Source organism: Lissotriton helveticus, chromosome 1_2 (assembly GCF_964261635.1).
Source record: "Lissotriton helveticus chromosome 1_2, aLisHel1.1, whole genome shotgun sequence".
Lineage (NCBI taxonomy): Eukaryota > Metazoa > Chordata > Amphibia > Caudata > Salamandridae > Lissotriton > Lissotriton helveticus.
The window spans coordinates 327,170,497-327,186,076 of NC_136058.1; the positions used below are offsets into that span (position 1 = coordinate 327,170,497).

Below are 15,580 nucleotides of genomic sequence, written 5' to 3' on the forward strand. Positions count from 1 at the left end.
ATCATTGCAGTTGCAAGACGGCTGGTCTGAAGAATCAGGCCATTTGCAAACGCAAAATGGCTTTTTCTGATGTATTAAATGGAAGGTATTGGAAAGGGGTGTTTGGGTGTACCTTCCAAATACCGAATTGTAGTGGTACGTAGAAATGTTTTTCCACCATAATTTGGCCCAAAACAATCTTACTTCATCACCATCTCCGTGATTGTGGTAACCAATCCTCAAATGATAAGGTGTCCTGTAAAAACCTCTTCCCCTTAAAGAATGTTTCAAAACAATCATTGTATGTAGAGGCATTCTCCTATGTACCACTGCCTACTCAAATAAAATAACAATGAAACAAATAAATCTGTTTTTTAAATGATCCAGTTTTCCTTTAATAAATAATATTAAGGACTACTTCTCGTGTTCAACAGTTTCAAGGTTGTACTTTCTGGCACACCTTAGTATGATCCTCACACTCTTTCATGATGTACTGATATTTTGTCATTCTGATTTTACTGAAAAGCTGGGGATATAGCTCAGTGGTAGAGCATTTGACTGCAGATCAAGAGGTCCCTGGTTCAAATCCGGGTGTCCCCTCACCCTATTTTGATTCTGCTGTTTGTAATTGGAACTTTTCATCAATTCCATTTGGATCATCTTTGACAGAGTCAGTGTTCCCCTGGATATTGCACTTTAATAGCAATACAGTGTTTGCTCCTCAAAACCTGTGAGTAGATGCATTTCTTACACTGGGCTTGGTATTCCCTTTGGGAACTTTCTGAAACAACATTGATCTATTTTGGCATTCGGCTCTTCCTTTCACAGCACCAAACATAGGGAATGGACTATGAAACCAATTGACAACTTTGTTATACTGTTTGGTGCTTTCCTGTATTGCACTGAAGAAATGCGTAGAATACTGGCAGCAAAGCAGTCAATCTATTTCTCATTTCACCCGTGTCTTCAGTCTTACATATATTCCCCCTCTTCTCTGTGCATGCAAAGTATGTGTTTGTTTGAAGCACTTCATTTTTTGTGCAACGTAGGAACTATTTAATTTCTCCTTAAAACTTCTGCCTACGTGCAAGATGTACGAACTATCATTGCAGTTGCAAGAAGGCTGGTCTGAAGAATCAGGCCATTTCAAAACGCAAAATGGCTTTTTCTGATGTATTAAATGGAAGGTATTCGAAAGGGGTGTTTGGGAGTTCCTTTCAAATACCGAATTGTAGTGGTACGTAGAAATGTTTTTCCACCATAATTTGGCCCAAAACAATCATACTTCATCACCATCTCCGTAATTGTGGTAACCAATCCTCAAATGATAAGGTGTCCCATAAAAACCTCTTCCCCTTTAAGAATGTTTCAAAACAATCATTGTATGTAGAGGCATTGGTCCTATGTACCACTGCCTATTCAAATAAAATAACAATGAAACAAATAAATCTATTTTTTAAATGATCCAGTTTTCCTTTAATAAATAATATTAAGGACTACTTCTCCTGTTCCACAGTTTCAATGTTGTACTTTCTGACACAATTTAGTATGATCCTTACACTCTTTCATGATGTACTGATATTTTGTCATTCTGATTTTACTGAAAAGCTGGGCATATAGCTCAGTGGTAGAGCATTTGACTGCAGATCAAGAGGTCCCTGGTTCAAATCCGGGTGTCCCCTCACCCTATTTTGATTCTGTTGTTTGTAATTGGGACTTTTCATCAATTCCATTTGGATCATCTTTGACAGAATAAGTGTTCCCTTGGATATTGCACTTTAATAGCATTTCAGTGTTTCCTGCTCAAAGCCTGTGAGTAAATGCAGTTTTTAACACTCGGCTTGGTATTCCCTTTGTGAAATTTCTGAAACATCATTGATCAATTTTGGATTTCGGCTCTTCCTTTCACAGCACTCAACAAAGGGAATGGACTATGAAACCAATTGACAACTTTGTTATACTGTTTGGTGCTTTCTTGTATTGCACTGAGGAAATGGCGTATAAAACTTGGCAGCGAAGCAGTCAATCTATTTCTCATTTCACCTGTGTCTTCAGTCTTACATATATTCCACCTCTTCTCTGTGCATGCAAAGTATGTGTTTGTTTGAAGCACTTCATTTTAGTGCAACCTAGGAACTATTTAATTTCTCCTTAAAAGCTCTGCCTACGTGCAAGATGTAGGAATTATCATTGCAGTTGCAAGAAGGCTGGTCTGAAGAATCAGGCCATTTGCAAACGCAAAATGGCTTTTTCTGATGTATTAAATGGAAGGTATTCGAAAGGGGTGTTTGGGTGTACCTTCCAAATACCGAATTGTAGTGGTACGTGGAAATGTTTTTCCACCATAATTTGACCCAAAACAATCATACTTCATCACCATCTCAGTGATTGTGGTAACCAATCCTCAAATGATAAGGTGTCCCGTAAAAACCTCTTCCACTTTAAGAATGTTTCAAAACAATCATTGTATGTAGAGGCATTGGACCTATGTACCACTGCCTATTCAAATAAAATAACAATGAAACAAATAAATCTGTTTTTTAAATGATCCAGTTTTCCTTTAATAAATAATATTAAGGACTACTTCTCCTGTTCCACAGTATCAAGGTTGTACTTTCTGGCACAACTTAGTATGATCCTCACACTCTTTCATGATGTACTGATATTTTGTCATTCTGATTTTATTGAAAAGCTGGGGATATAGCTCAGTGGTAGAGCATTTGACTGTAGATCAAGAGGTCCCTGGTTCTAATCCGGGTGTCCCCTCACCCTATTTTGATTCTGTTGTTTGTAATTGGGACTTTTCATCAATTCCATTTGGATCATCTTTGACAGAGTCAGTGTTCCCTTGGATATTGCACTTTAATAGCATTTAAGTGTTTCCTGCTCAAAGCCTGTGAGTAAATGCAGTTTTTAACACTCGGCTTGGTATTCCCTTTGGGAAATTTCTGAAACATCGTTGATCAATTTTGGAATTCGGCTCTTCCTTTCACAGCACTAAACAAAGGGAATGGACTATGAAACCGATTGACAACTTTGTTATACTGTTCGGTGCTTTCTTGTATTGCACTGAAGAAATGGCGTATAAAACTTGGCAGCGAAGCCGTCAATCTATTTCTCATTTCACCTGTGTCTTCAGTCTTACATATATTCCACCTCTTCTCTGTGCATGCAAAGTATGTGTTTGTTTGAAGCACTTCATTTTTGTGCAACGTAGGAACTATTTAATTTCTCCTTAAAAGCTCTGCCTACGTGCAAGATGTACGAACTATCATTGCAGGTGGAAGAAGGCTGGTCTGAAGAATCAGGCCATTTGCAAACGCAAAATGGCATTTGCTGATGTATTAAATGGAAGGTATTCGAAAGGGGTGTTTGGGTGTACCTTCCAAATACCGAATTGTAGTGGTACGTAGAAATGTTTTTCCACCATAATTTGGCCCAAAACAATCATACTTCATCACCATCTCCGTGATTGTGGTAACCAATCCGCGTATGATAAGGTGTCCCGTAAAACCTCTTCCCCTTTAAGAATGTTTCAAAACAATCATTGTATGTAGAGGCATTGGTCCTATGTACCACTGCCTATTCAAATAAAATAACAATGAAACAAATAAATCTGTTTTTTAAATGATCCAGTTTTCCTTTAATAAATAATATTAAGGACTACTTCTCCTGTTCCACAGTTTCAAGGTTGTACTTTCTGGCACAACTTAGTATGATCCTCACACTCTTTCATGATGTACTGATATTTTGTCATTCTAATTTTACTGAAAAGCTGGGGATATAGCTCAGTGGTAGAGCATTTGACTGCAGATCAAGAGGTCCCTAGTTCAAATCCGGGTGTCCCCTCACCCTATTTTGATTCTGTTGTTTGTAATTGGGACTTTTCATCAATTCCATTTGGATCATCTTTGACAGAGTCAGTGTTCCCGTGGATATTGCACTTTAATAGCATTTCAGTGTTTCCTGCTCAAAGCCTGTGAGTAAATGCAGTTTTTAGCACTCGGCCTGGTATTCCCTTTGGGAAATTTCTGAAACATCATTGATCAATTTTGGATTTCGGCTCTTCCTTTCACAGCACTCAACAAAGGGAATGGACTATGAAACCAATTGACAACTTTGTTATACTGTTTGGTGCTTTCTTGTATTGCACTGAAGAAATGGCGTATAAAACTTGGCAGCGAAGCAGTCAATCTATTTCTCATTTCACCTGTGTCTTCAGTCTTACATATATTCCACCTCTTCTCTGTGCATGCAAAGTATGTGTTTGTTTGAAGCACTTCATTTTAGTGCAACCTAGGAACTATTTAATTTCTCCTTAAAAGCTCTGCCTACGTGCAAGATGTAGGAATTATCATTGCAGTTGCAAGAAGGCTGGTCTGAAGAATCAGGCCATTTGCAAACGCAAAATGGCTTTTTCTGATGTATTAAATGGAAGGTATTCGAAAGGGGTGTTTGGGTGTACCTTCCAAATACCGAATTGTAGTGGTACGTGGAAATGTTTTTCCACCATAATTTGACCCAAAACAATCATACTTCATCACCATCTCAGTGATTGTGGTAACCAATCCTCAAATGATAAGGTGTCCCGTAAAAACCTCTTCCACTTTAAGAATGTTTCAAAACAATCATTGTATGTAGAGGCATTGGACCTATGTACCACTGCCTATTCAAATAAAATAACAATGAAACAAATAAATCTGTTTTTTAAATGATCCAGTTTTCCTTTAATAAATAATATTAAGGACTACTTCTCCTGTTCCACAGTATCAAGGTTGTACTTTCTGGCACAACTTAGTATGATCCTCACACTCTTTCATGATGTACTGATATTTTGTCATTCTGATTTTATTGAAAAGCTGGGGATATAGCTCAGTGGTAGAGCATTTGACTGTAGATCAAGAGGTCCCTGGTTCTAATCCGGGTGTCCCCTCACCCTATTTTGATTCTGTTGTTTGTAATTGGGACTTTTCATCAATTCCATTTGGATCATCTTTGACAGAGTCAGTGTTCCCTTGGATATTGCACTTTAATAGCATTTAAGTGTTTCCTGCTCAAAGCCTGTGAGTAAATGCAGTTTTTAACACTCGGCTTGGTATTCCCTTTGGGAAATTTCTGAAACATCGTTGATCAATTTTGGAATTCGGCTCTTCCTTTCACAGCACTAAACAAAGGGAATGGACTATGAAACCGATTGACAACTTTGTTATACTGTTCGGTGCTTTCTTGTATTGCACTGAAGAAATGGCGTATAAAACTTGGCAGCGAAGCCGTCAATCTATTTCTCATTTCACCTGTGTCTTCAGTCTTACATATATTCCACCTCTTCTCTGTGCATGCAAAGTATGTGTTTGTTTGAAGCACTTCATTTTTGTGCAACGTAGGAACTATTTAATTTCTCCTTAAAAGCTCTGCCTACGTGCAAGATGTACGAACTATCATTGCAGGTGGAAGAAGGCTGGTCTGAAGAATCAGGCCATTTGCAAACGCAAAATGGCATTTGCTGATGTATTAAATGGAAGGTATTCGAAAGGGGTGTTTGGGTGTACCTTCCAAATACCGAATTGTAGTGGTACGTAGAAATGTTTTTCCACCATAATTTGGCCCAAAACAATCATACTTCATCACCATCTCCGTGATTGTGGTAACCAATCCGCGTATGATAAGGTGTCCCGTAAAACCTCTTCCCCTTTAAGAATGTTTCAAAACAATCATTGTATGTAGAGGCATTGGTCCTATGTACCACTGCCTATTCAAATAAAATAACAATGAAACAAATAAATCTGTTTTTTAAATGATCCAGTTTTCCTTTAATAAATAATATTAAGGACTACTTCTCCTGTTCCACAGTTTCAAGGTTGTACTTTCTGGCACAACTTAGTATGATCCTCACACTCTTTCATGATGTACTGATATTTTGTCATTCTAATTTTACTGAAAAGCTGGGGATATAGCTCAGTGGTAGAGCATTTGACTGCAGATCAAGAGGTCCCTAGTTCAAATCCGGGTGTCCCCTCACCCTATTTTGATTCTGTTGTTTGTAATTGGGACTTTTCATCAATTCCATTTGGATCATCTTTGACAGAGTCAGTGTTCCCGTGGATATTGCACTTTAATAGCATTTCAGTGTTTCCTGCTCAAAGCCTGTGAGTAAATGCAGTTTTTAGCACTCGGCCTGGTATTCCCTTTGGGAAATTTCTGAAACATCATTGATCAATTTTGGAATTCGGCTCTTCCTTTCACAGCACTAAACAAAGGGAATGGACTATGAAACCAATTGACAACTTTGTTGTACTGTTTGGTGCTTTCTTGTATTGCACTGAAGAAATGGCGTATAAAACTTGGCAGCGAAGCAATCTATTTCTCATTTCACCTGTGTCTTCAGTCTTACATATATTCCACCTCTTCTCTGTGCATGCAAAGTATGTGTTTTTTGAAGCACTTCATTTTTGTGCAACGTAGGAACTATTTAATTTCTCCTTAAAAGCTCTGCCTACGTGCAAGATGTACGAACTATCATTGCAGTTGAAAGAAGGCTGGTCTGAAGAATCAGGCCATTTGCAAACGCAAAATGGCTTTTTCTGATGTATTAAATGGAAGGTATTCGAAAGGGGTTTTTGGGTGTACCTTCCAAATACCGAATTGTAGTGGTACGTAGAAATGTTTTTCCACCATAATTTGGCCCAAAACAATCATACTTCCTCACCATCTCCGTAATTGTGGTAACCAATCCTCAAATGATAAGGTGTCCCGTAAAAACCTCTTCCCCTTTAAGAATGTTTCAAAACAATCATTGTATGTAGAGGCATTGGTCCTATGTACCACTGCCTATTCAAATAAAATAACAATGAAACAAATAAATCTGTTTTTTAAATGATCCAGTTTTCCTTTAATAAATAATATTAAGGACTACTTCTCCTGTTCCACAGTTTCAAGGTTGTACTTTCTGGCACAACTTAGTATGATCCTCACACTCTTTCATGATGTACTGATATTTTGTCATTCTAATTTTACTGAAAAGCTGGGGATATAGCTCAGTGGTAGAGCATTTGACTGCAGATCAAGAGGTCCCTAGTTCAAATCCGGGTGTCCCCTCACCCTATTTTGATTCTGTTGTTTGTAATTGGGACTTTTCATCAATTCCATTTGGATCATCTTTGACAGAGTCAGTGTTCCCGTGGATATTGCACTTTAATAGCATTTCAGTGTTTCCTGCTCAAAGCCTGTGAGTAAATGCAGTTTTTAGCACTCGGCCTGGTATTCCCTTTGGGAAATTTCTGAAACATCATTGATCAATTTTGGAATTCGGCTCTTCCTTTCACAGCACTAAACAAAGGGAATGGACTATGAAACCAATTGACAACTTTGTTGTACTGTTTGGTGCTTTCTTGTATTGCACTGAAGAAATGGCGTATAAAACTTGGCAGCGAAGCAATCTATTTCTCATTTCACCTGTGTCTTCAGTCTTACATATATTCCACCTCTTCTCTGTGCATGCAAAGTATGTGTTTTTTGAAGCACTTCATTTTTGTGCAACGTAGGAACTATTTAATTTCTCCTTAAAAGCTCTGCCTACGTGCAAGATGTACGAACTATCATTGCAGTTGAAAGAAGGCTGGTCTGAAGAATCAGGCCATTTGCAAACGCAAAATGGCTTTTTCTGATGTATTAAATGGAAGGTATTCGAAAGGGGTTTTTGGGTGTACCTTCCAAATACCGAATTGTAGTGGTACGTAGAAATGTTTTTCCACCATAATTTGGCCCAAAACAATCATACTTCCTCACCATCTCCGTAATTGTGGTAACCAATCCTCAAATGATAAGGTGTCCCGTAAAAACCTCTTCCCCTTTAAGAATGTTTCAAAACAATCATTGTATGTAGAGGCATTGGTCCTATGTACCACTGCCTATTCAAATAAAATAACAATAAAACAAATAAATCTGTTTTTTAAATGATCCAGTTTTCCTTTAATAAATAATATTAAGGACTACTTCTCCTGTTCCACAGTTTCAAGGTTGTACTTTCTGGCACAACTTAGTATGATCCTCACACTCTTTCATGATGTACTGATATTTTGTTATTCTGATCTTACTGACAAGCTGGGGATATAGCTCAGTGGTAGAGCATTTGACTGCAGATCAAGAGGTCCCTGGTTCAAATCCGGGTGTCCCCTCACCCTATTTTGATTCTGTTGTTTGTAATTGCGACTTTTCATCAATTCCATTTGAATCATCTTTGACAGAGTAAGTGTTCCCTTGGATATTGCACTTTAATAGCATTTCAGTGTTTCCTGCTCCAAGCCTGTGAGTAAATGCAGTTTTTAACACTCGGCTTGGTATTCCCTTTGGGAAATTTCTGAAACATCATTGATCAATTTTGGAATTCGCCTCTCCCATTCACAGCACTAAACAAAGGGAATGGACTATGAAACCAATTGACAACTTTGTTATACTGTTTGGTGCTTTCTTGTATTGCACTGAAGAAATGGCGTATAAAACTTGGCAGCGAAGCAGTCAATCTATTTCTCATTTCACCTGTGTCTTCAGTCTTACATATATTCCACCTCTTCTCTGTGCATGCAAAGTATGTGTTTGTTTGAAGCACTTCATTTTTGTGCAACGTAGGAACTATTTAATTTCTCCTTAAAAGCTCTGCCTACGTGCAAGATGTACGAACTATCATTGCAGGTGGAAGAAGGCTGGTCTGAAGAATCAGGCCATTTGCAAACGCAAAATGGCATTTGCTGATGTATTAAATGGAAGGTATTCGAAAGGGGTGTTTGGGTGTACCTTCCAAATACCGAATTGTAGTGGTACGTAGAAATGTTTTTCCACCATAATTTGGCCCAAAACAATCATACTTCCTCACCATCTCCGTAATTGTGGTAACCAATCCTCAAATGATAAGGTGTCCCGTAAAAACCCCTTCCCCTTTAAGAATGTTTCAAAACAATCATTGTATGTAGAGGCATTGGTACTATGTACCACTGCCTATTCAAATAAAATAACAATAAAACAAATAAATCTGTTTTTTAAATGATCCAGTTTTCCTTTAATAAATAATATTAAGGACTACTTCTCCTGTTCCACAGTTTCAAGGTTGTACTTTCTGGCACAACTTAGTATGATCCTCACACTCTTTCATGATGTACTGATATTTTGTCATTCTGATATTACTGACAAGCTGGGGATATAGCTCAGTGGTAGAGCATTTGACTGCAGATCAAGTGGTCCCTGGTTCAAATCCGGGTGTCCCCTCACCCTATTTTGATTCTGTTGTTTGTAATTGCGACTTTTCATCAATTCCATTTGGATCATCTTTGACGGAGTAAGTGTTCCCTTGGATATTGCACTTTAATAGCATTTCAGTGTTTCCTGCTCAAAGCCTGTGAGAAAATGCAGTTTTTAACACTCGGCTTGGTATTCCCTTTGGGAAATTTCTGAAACATCATTGATCAATTTTGGAATTCGGTTCTTCCTTTCACAGCACTAAACAAAGGGAATGGACTATGAAACCAATTGACAACTTTGTTATACTGTTTGGTGCTTTCTTGTATTGCACTGAAGAAATGGCGTATAAAACTTGGCAGCGAAGCAGTCAATCTATATCTCATTTCACCTGTGTCTTCAGTCTTACATATATTCCACCTCTTCTCTGTGCATGCAAAGTAAGTGTTTGTTTGAAGCACTTCATTTTAGTGCAACCTAGGAACTATTTAATTTCTCCTTGAAAAGCTCTGCCTACGTGCAAGATGTAGGAACTATCATTGCAGTTGCAAAAAGGCTGGTCTGAAGAATCAGGCCATTTGCAAACGCAAAATGGCTTTTTCTGATGTATTAAATGGAAGGTATTCGAAAGGGGTGTTTGGGTGTACCTTCCAAATACCGAATTGTAGTGGTACGTGGAAATGTTTTTCCACCATAATTTGACCCAAAACAATCATACTTCATCACCATCTCAGTGATTGTGGTAACCAATCCTCAAATGATAAGGTGTCCCGTAAAAACCTCTTCCCCTTTAAGAATGTTTCAAAACAATCATTGTATGTAGAGGCATTGGTCCTATGTACCACTGCCTATTCAAATAAAATTACAATGAAACAAATAAATCTGTTTTTTAAATGATCCAGTTTTCCTTTAATAAATAATATTAAGGACTACTTCTCCTGTTCCACAGTATCAAGGTTGTACTTTCTGGCACAACTTAGTATGATCCTCACACTCTTTCATGATGTACTGATATTTTGTCATTCTGATTTTACTGAAAAGCTGGGGATATAGCTCAGTGGTAGAGTATTTGACTGCAGATCAAGAGGTCCCTGGTTCAAATCCGGGTGTCCCCTCACCCTATTTTGATTCTGTTGTTTGTAATTGGGACTTTTCATCAATTCCATTTGGATCATCTTTGACAGAGTAAGTGTTCCCTTGGATATTGCACTTTAATAGCATTTCAGTGTTTCCTGCTCAAAGCCTGTGAGTAAATGCAGTTTTTAACACTCGGCTTGGTATTCCCTTTGGGAAATTTCTGAAACATCATTGATCAATTTTGGAATTCGGCTCTCCCTTTCACAGCACTAAACAAAGGGAATGGACTATGAAACCAATTGACAACTTTGTTATACTGTTTGGTGCTTTCTTGTATTGCACTGAAGAAATGGCGTATAAAACTTGGCAGCGAAGCAGTCAATCTATTTCTCATTTCACCTGTGTCTTCAGTCTTACATATATTCCACCTCTTCTCTGTGCATGCAAAGTATGTGTTTGTTTGAAGCACTTCATTTTTGTGCAACGTAGGAACTATTTAATTTCTCCTTAAAAGCTCTGCCTACGTGCAAGGTGTACGAACTATCATTGCAGTTGCAAGAAGGCTGGTCTGAAGAATCAGGCCATTTGCAAATGCAAAATGGCTTTTTCTGATGTATTAAATGGAAGGTTTTTGAAAGGGGTGTTTGGGTGTACCTTCCAAATACCGAATTGTAGTTGTACGTAGAAATGTTTTTCCACCATAATTTGGCCCAAAACAATCTTACTTCATCACCATCTCCGTGATTGTGGTAACCAATCCTCAAATGATAAGGTGTCCCGTAAAAACCTCTTCCCCTTAAAGAATGTTTCAAAACAATCATTGTATGTAGAGGCATTGTCCTATGTACCACTGCCTATTCTAATAAAATAACAATGAAACAAATAAATCTGTTTTTTAAATGATCCAGTTTTCCTTTATTAAATAATATTAAGGACTACTTCTCCTGTTCAACAGTTTCAAGGTTGTACCTAATGGCACACCTTAGTATGATCCTCACACTCTTTCATGATGTACTGATAGTTTGTCATTCTGATTTCCTTAAAAGCTGGGGATATAGCTCAGTGGTAGAGCATTTGACTGCAGATCAAGAGGTCCCTGGTTCAAATCCGGGTGTCCCCTCACCCTTTTTTGATTCTGTTGTTTGTAATTGGAACTTTTCATCAATTCCATTTGGATCATCTTTGACAGAGTCAGTGTTCCCTTGGATATTGCACGTTAATAGCATTACAGTGTTTGCTCCTCAAAACCTGTGAGTAAATGCATTTTTTACACTGGGCTTGGTATTCCCTTTGGGAACTTTCTGAAACAACATTGATCTATGTTGGCATTCGGCTCTTCCTTTCACAGCACCAAACATAGGGAATGGCCTATGAAACTAATTGACAACTTTGTTATATTTTTGGTGCTTTCCTGTATTGCACTGAAGAAATGGCGTAGAATACTGGCAGCAAAGCAGTCAATCTATTTCTCATTTCACCCGTGTCTTCAGTCTTACATATATTCCACCTCTTCTCTGTGCATGCAAAGTATGTGTTTGTTTGAAGCACTTCATTTTTGTGCAACGTAGGAACTATTTAATTTCTCCTTAAAACTTCTGCCTACGTGCAAGATGTACGAGCTATCATTGCAGTTGCAAGAAGGCTGGTCTGAAGAATCAGGCCGTTTGCAAACGCAAAATGGCTTTTTTTGATGTATTAAATGGAAGGTATTCGAAAGGGTGTTTGGGTGTACCTTTCAAATACCGAATTGTAGCGGTACGTAGAAATGTTTTTCCACCATAATTTGGCCCAAAACAATCATACTTCATCACCATCTCAGTGATTGTGGTAACCAATCCTCAAATGATAAGGTGTACCGTAAAATCCTCTGCCCCTTTAAGAATGTTTCAAAACAATCATTGTATATAGAGGCATTGGTCCTATGTACCACTGCCTATTCAAATAAAATAACAATGAAACAAATACATCTGTTTTTTAAATGACCCAGTTTTCCTTTAATAAATAATATTAAGGACTACTTCTCCTGTTCCACAGTTTCAAGGTTGAACTTTCCGGCACAACTTAGTATGATCCTCACACTCTTTCATGATGTACTGATATTTTGTCATTCTGATCTTACTGAAAAGCTGGGAATATAGCTCAGTGGTAGAGCATTTTAATGCAGATCAAGAGGTCCCTGGTTCAAATCCGGGTGTGCCCTCACCCTATTTTGATTCTGTTGTTTGTAATTGGGACTTTTCATCAATTCCATTTGGATCCTCTTTGACAGAGTCAGTGTTCCCTTGGATATTGCACTTTAATAGCATTTCAGTGTTTCCTGCTCAAAGCCTGTAAGTAAATGCAGTTTTTAACACTCGGCTTGGTATTCCCTTTGGGAAATTTCTGAAACATCATTGATCAATTTTGGAATTCGGCTCTTCCTTTCACAGCACTAAACAAAGGGAATGGACTACGAAACCAATTGACAACTTTGTTATACTGTTTGGTGCTTTCTTGTATTGCACTGAAGAAATGGCGTATCATACTTGGCAGCAAAGCAGTCAATCTATTTCTCATTTCACCTGTGTCTTCAGTCTTACATATATTCCACCTCTTCTCTGTGCATGCAAAGTATGTGTTTGTTTGAAGCACTTCATTTTTGTGCAACGTAGGAACTATTTAATTTCTCCTTAAAAGCTCTGCCTACGTGCAAGATGTACGAACTATCATTGCAGTTGCAAGAAGGCTGGTCTGAAGAATCAGGCCATTTGCAAGCGCAAAATGGCTTTTTCTGATGTATTAAATTGAAGGTATTCGAAAGGGGTGTTTGGGTGTACCTTGCAAATACCGAATTGTAGTGGTACGTAGAAATGTTTTTCCACCATAATTTGGCCCAAAACAATCATACTTCATCACCATCTCCGTGATTGTGGTAACCAATCCTCAAATGATAAGGTGTCCCGTAAAAACCTCTTCCCCTTTAACAATGTTTCAAAACAATCATTTTATGTAGATGCATTGGTCCTATGTACCACTGCATATTCAAATAAAATAACAATGAAACAAATAAATCTGTTTTTTAAATGATCCAGTTTTCCTTTAATAAATAATATTAAGGACTGCTTCTCCTGTTCCACAGTTTCAAGGTTGTACTTTCTGGCACAACTTAGTATGATCCTCATACTCTTTCATGATATACTGATATTTTATCATTCTGACTTTACTGAAAAGCTGGGGATATAGCTCAGTGGTAAAGCATTTGACTGCAGATCAAGAGGTCCCTGGTTCAAATCTGGGTGTCCCCTCACCCTATTTTGATTCTGTTGTTTGTAATTGGGACTTTTCATCAATTCCATTTGGATCATCTTTGACAGAGTCAGTGTTCCCTTGGATATTGCACTTTAATAGCATTTCAGTGTTTCCTGCTCAAAACCTGTGAGTAAATGCAGTTTTTAACACTCGGCTTGGTATTCCCTTTGGGAAATTTCTGAAACATCATTGATCAATTTTGGAATTCGCTCTTCCTTTCACAGCACTAAACAAAGGGAATGGACTATGAAACCAATTGACAACTTTGTTATACTGTTTGGTGCTTTCTTGTATGGCACTGAAGAAATGGCGTATAAAACTTGGCAGCGAAGCAGTCAACTATTTCTCATTTCACCTGTGTCTTCAGTCTTAGATATATTCCACCTCTTCTCTGTGCATGCAAAGTATGTGTTTGTTTGAAGCACTTCATTTTTGTGCAACGTAGGAACTATTTAATGTCTCCTTAAAAGCTCTGCCTACGTGCAAGATGTACGAACTGTCATTGCAGTTGCAAGAAGGCTGGTCTGAAGAATCAGGCCATTTGCAAACGCAAAATGGCTTTTTATGATGTATTAAATGGAAGGTATTCGAAATGGGTGTTTGGGTGTACCTTCCAAATACCGAATTGTAGTGGTACGTAGAAATGTTTTTCCACCATAATTTGGCCCAAAACAATCATACTTCATCACCATCTCAGTGATTGTGGTAACCAATCCTCAAATGATAAGGTGTCCCGTAAAAACCTCTTCTCCTTTAAGAATGTTTCAAAACAATCATTGTATGTAGAGGCATTGGTCCTATGTACCACTGCCTATTCAAATAAAATAACAATGAAACAAATAAATCTGTTTTTTAAATGATCCAGTTTTCCTTTCATAAATAATATTAAGGACTACTTCTCCTGTTCCACAGTTTCAAGGTTGTACTTTCTGGCACAACTTAGTAAGATCCTCACACTCTTTCATGATGTACTGATATTTTGTCATTCTGACTATATTGCTAAGCTGGGGATATAGCTCAGTGATAGAGCATTTGACTGCAGATCAAGAGGTCCCTGGTTCAAATCCGGGTGTCCCCTCACCCTATTTTGATTCTGTTGTTTGTAATTGGGACTGTTCATCAATTCCATTTGGATCATCTTTGACAGAGTCAGTGTTCCCTTGGATATTGCACTTTAATAGCATTTCAGTGTTTCCTGCTCAAAACCTGTGAGTAAATGCAGTTTTTAACCATCAGCTTGTTATTCCCTTTGGGAAATTTCTGAAACATCATTGATCAATTTTGGAATTCGGCTCTTCCTTTCACATCACTAAACAAAGGGAATGGACTATGAAACCAATTGACAACTTTGTTATACTGTTTGGTGCTTTCTTGTATGGCACTGAAGAAATGGCGTATCAAACTTGGCAGCGAAGCAGTCAACTATTTCTCATTTCACCTGTGTCTTCAGTCTTACATATATTCCACCTCTTCTCTGTGCATGTAAAGTATGTGTTTGTTTGAAGCACTTCATTTTTGTGCAACGTAGGAACTATTTAATGTCTCCTTAAAAGCTCTGCCTACGTGCAAGATGTATGAACTATCATTGCAGTTGCAAGAAGGCTGGTCTGAAGAATCAGGCCATTTGCAAATGCAAAATGGCTTTTTCTGATGTATTTAATGGAAGGTATTCGAAAGGGGTGTTTGGGTGTACCTTCCAAATACCGAATTGTAGTGGTACGTAGAAATGTTTTTCCACCATAATTTGGCCCAAAACAATCATACTTCATCACCATCTCCGTGATTGTGGTAACCAATCCACAAATGATAAGGTGTCCCGTAAAAACCTCTTCCCCTTTAAGAATGTTTCAAAACAATCATTGTATGTAGAGGCATTGGTCCTATGTACCACTGCCTATTCAAATAAAATAACAATGAAACAAATATCTGTTTTTTAAATGATCCAGTTTTCCTTTAATAAATAATATTAAGGACTACTTCTCCTGTTCCACAGTTTCAAGGTTGTACT

The 15,580-nt window shown here is 37.9% G+C and overlaps 12 non-coding genes across 12 annotated transcripts; all 12 read left to right on the plus strand.

Annotated features, from left to right (window-relative positions):
• Window positions 1-507: 507 nt before the first annotated feature.
• Window positions 508-579, plus strand: TRNAC-GCA (transfer RNA cysteine (anticodon GCA)). Its single transcript has one exon. It is a non-coding gene; the product is annotated as a tRNA-Cys (tRNA).
• Window positions 580-1,589: 1,010 nt separating this feature from the next.
• TRNAC-GCA (transfer RNA cysteine (anticodon GCA)) lies at window positions 1,590-1,661 on the plus strand. The gene has a single exon. It is a non-coding gene; the product is annotated as a tRNA-Cys (tRNA).
• Window positions 1,662-2,673: 1,012 nt separating this feature from the next.
• TRNAY-GUA (transfer RNA tyrosine (anticodon GUA)) lies at window positions 2,674-2,745 on the plus strand. Its single transcript has one exon. It is a non-coding gene; the product is annotated as a tRNA-Tyr (tRNA).
• Window positions 2,746-3,756: 1,011 nt separating this feature from the next.
• TRNAC-GCA (transfer RNA cysteine (anticodon GCA)) lies at window positions 3,757-3,828 on the plus strand. The gene has a single exon. It is a non-coding gene; the product is annotated as a tRNA-Cys (tRNA).
• A 1,012-nt stretch (window positions 3,829-4,840) lies between these two features.
• Window positions 4,841-4,912, plus strand: TRNAY-GUA (transfer RNA tyrosine (anticodon GUA)). The gene has a single exon. It is a non-coding gene; the product is annotated as a tRNA-Tyr (tRNA).
• A 1,011-nt stretch (window positions 4,913-5,923) lies between these two features.
• On the plus strand, window positions 5,924-5,995 carry TRNAC-GCA (transfer RNA cysteine (anticodon GCA)). The gene has a single exon. It is a non-coding gene; the product is annotated as a tRNA-Cys (tRNA).
• Window positions 5,996-7,002: 1,007 nt separating this feature from the next.
• On the plus strand, window positions 7,003-7,074 carry TRNAC-GCA (transfer RNA cysteine (anticodon GCA)). Its single transcript has one exon. It is a non-coding gene; the product is annotated as a tRNA-Cys (tRNA).
• Window positions 7,075-8,081: 1,007 nt separating this feature from the next.
• Window positions 8,082-8,153, plus strand: TRNAC-GCA (transfer RNA cysteine (anticodon GCA)). Its single transcript has one exon. It is a non-coding gene; the product is annotated as a tRNA-Cys (tRNA).
• A 1,012-nt stretch (window positions 8,154-9,165) lies between these two features.
• TRNAC-GCA (transfer RNA cysteine (anticodon GCA)) lies at window positions 9,166-9,237 on the plus strand. Its single transcript has one exon. It is a non-coding gene; the product is annotated as a tRNA-Cys (tRNA).
• Window positions 9,238-10,250: 1,013 nt separating this feature from the next.
• Window positions 10,251-10,322, plus strand: TRNAC-GCA (transfer RNA cysteine (anticodon GCA)). Its single transcript has one exon. It is a non-coding gene; the product is annotated as a tRNA-Cys (tRNA).
• A 1,010-nt stretch (window positions 10,323-11,332) lies between these two features.
• On the plus strand, window positions 11,333-11,404 carry TRNAC-GCA (transfer RNA cysteine (anticodon GCA)). Its single transcript has one exon. It is a non-coding gene; the product is annotated as a tRNA-Cys (tRNA).
• Window positions 11,405-14,578: 3,174 nt separating this feature from the next.
• TRNAC-GCA (transfer RNA cysteine (anticodon GCA)) lies at window positions 14,579-14,650 on the plus strand. The gene has a single exon. It is a non-coding gene; the product is annotated as a tRNA-Cys (tRNA).
• The last annotated feature ends 930 nt before the right edge of the window (window positions 14,651-15,580 follow it).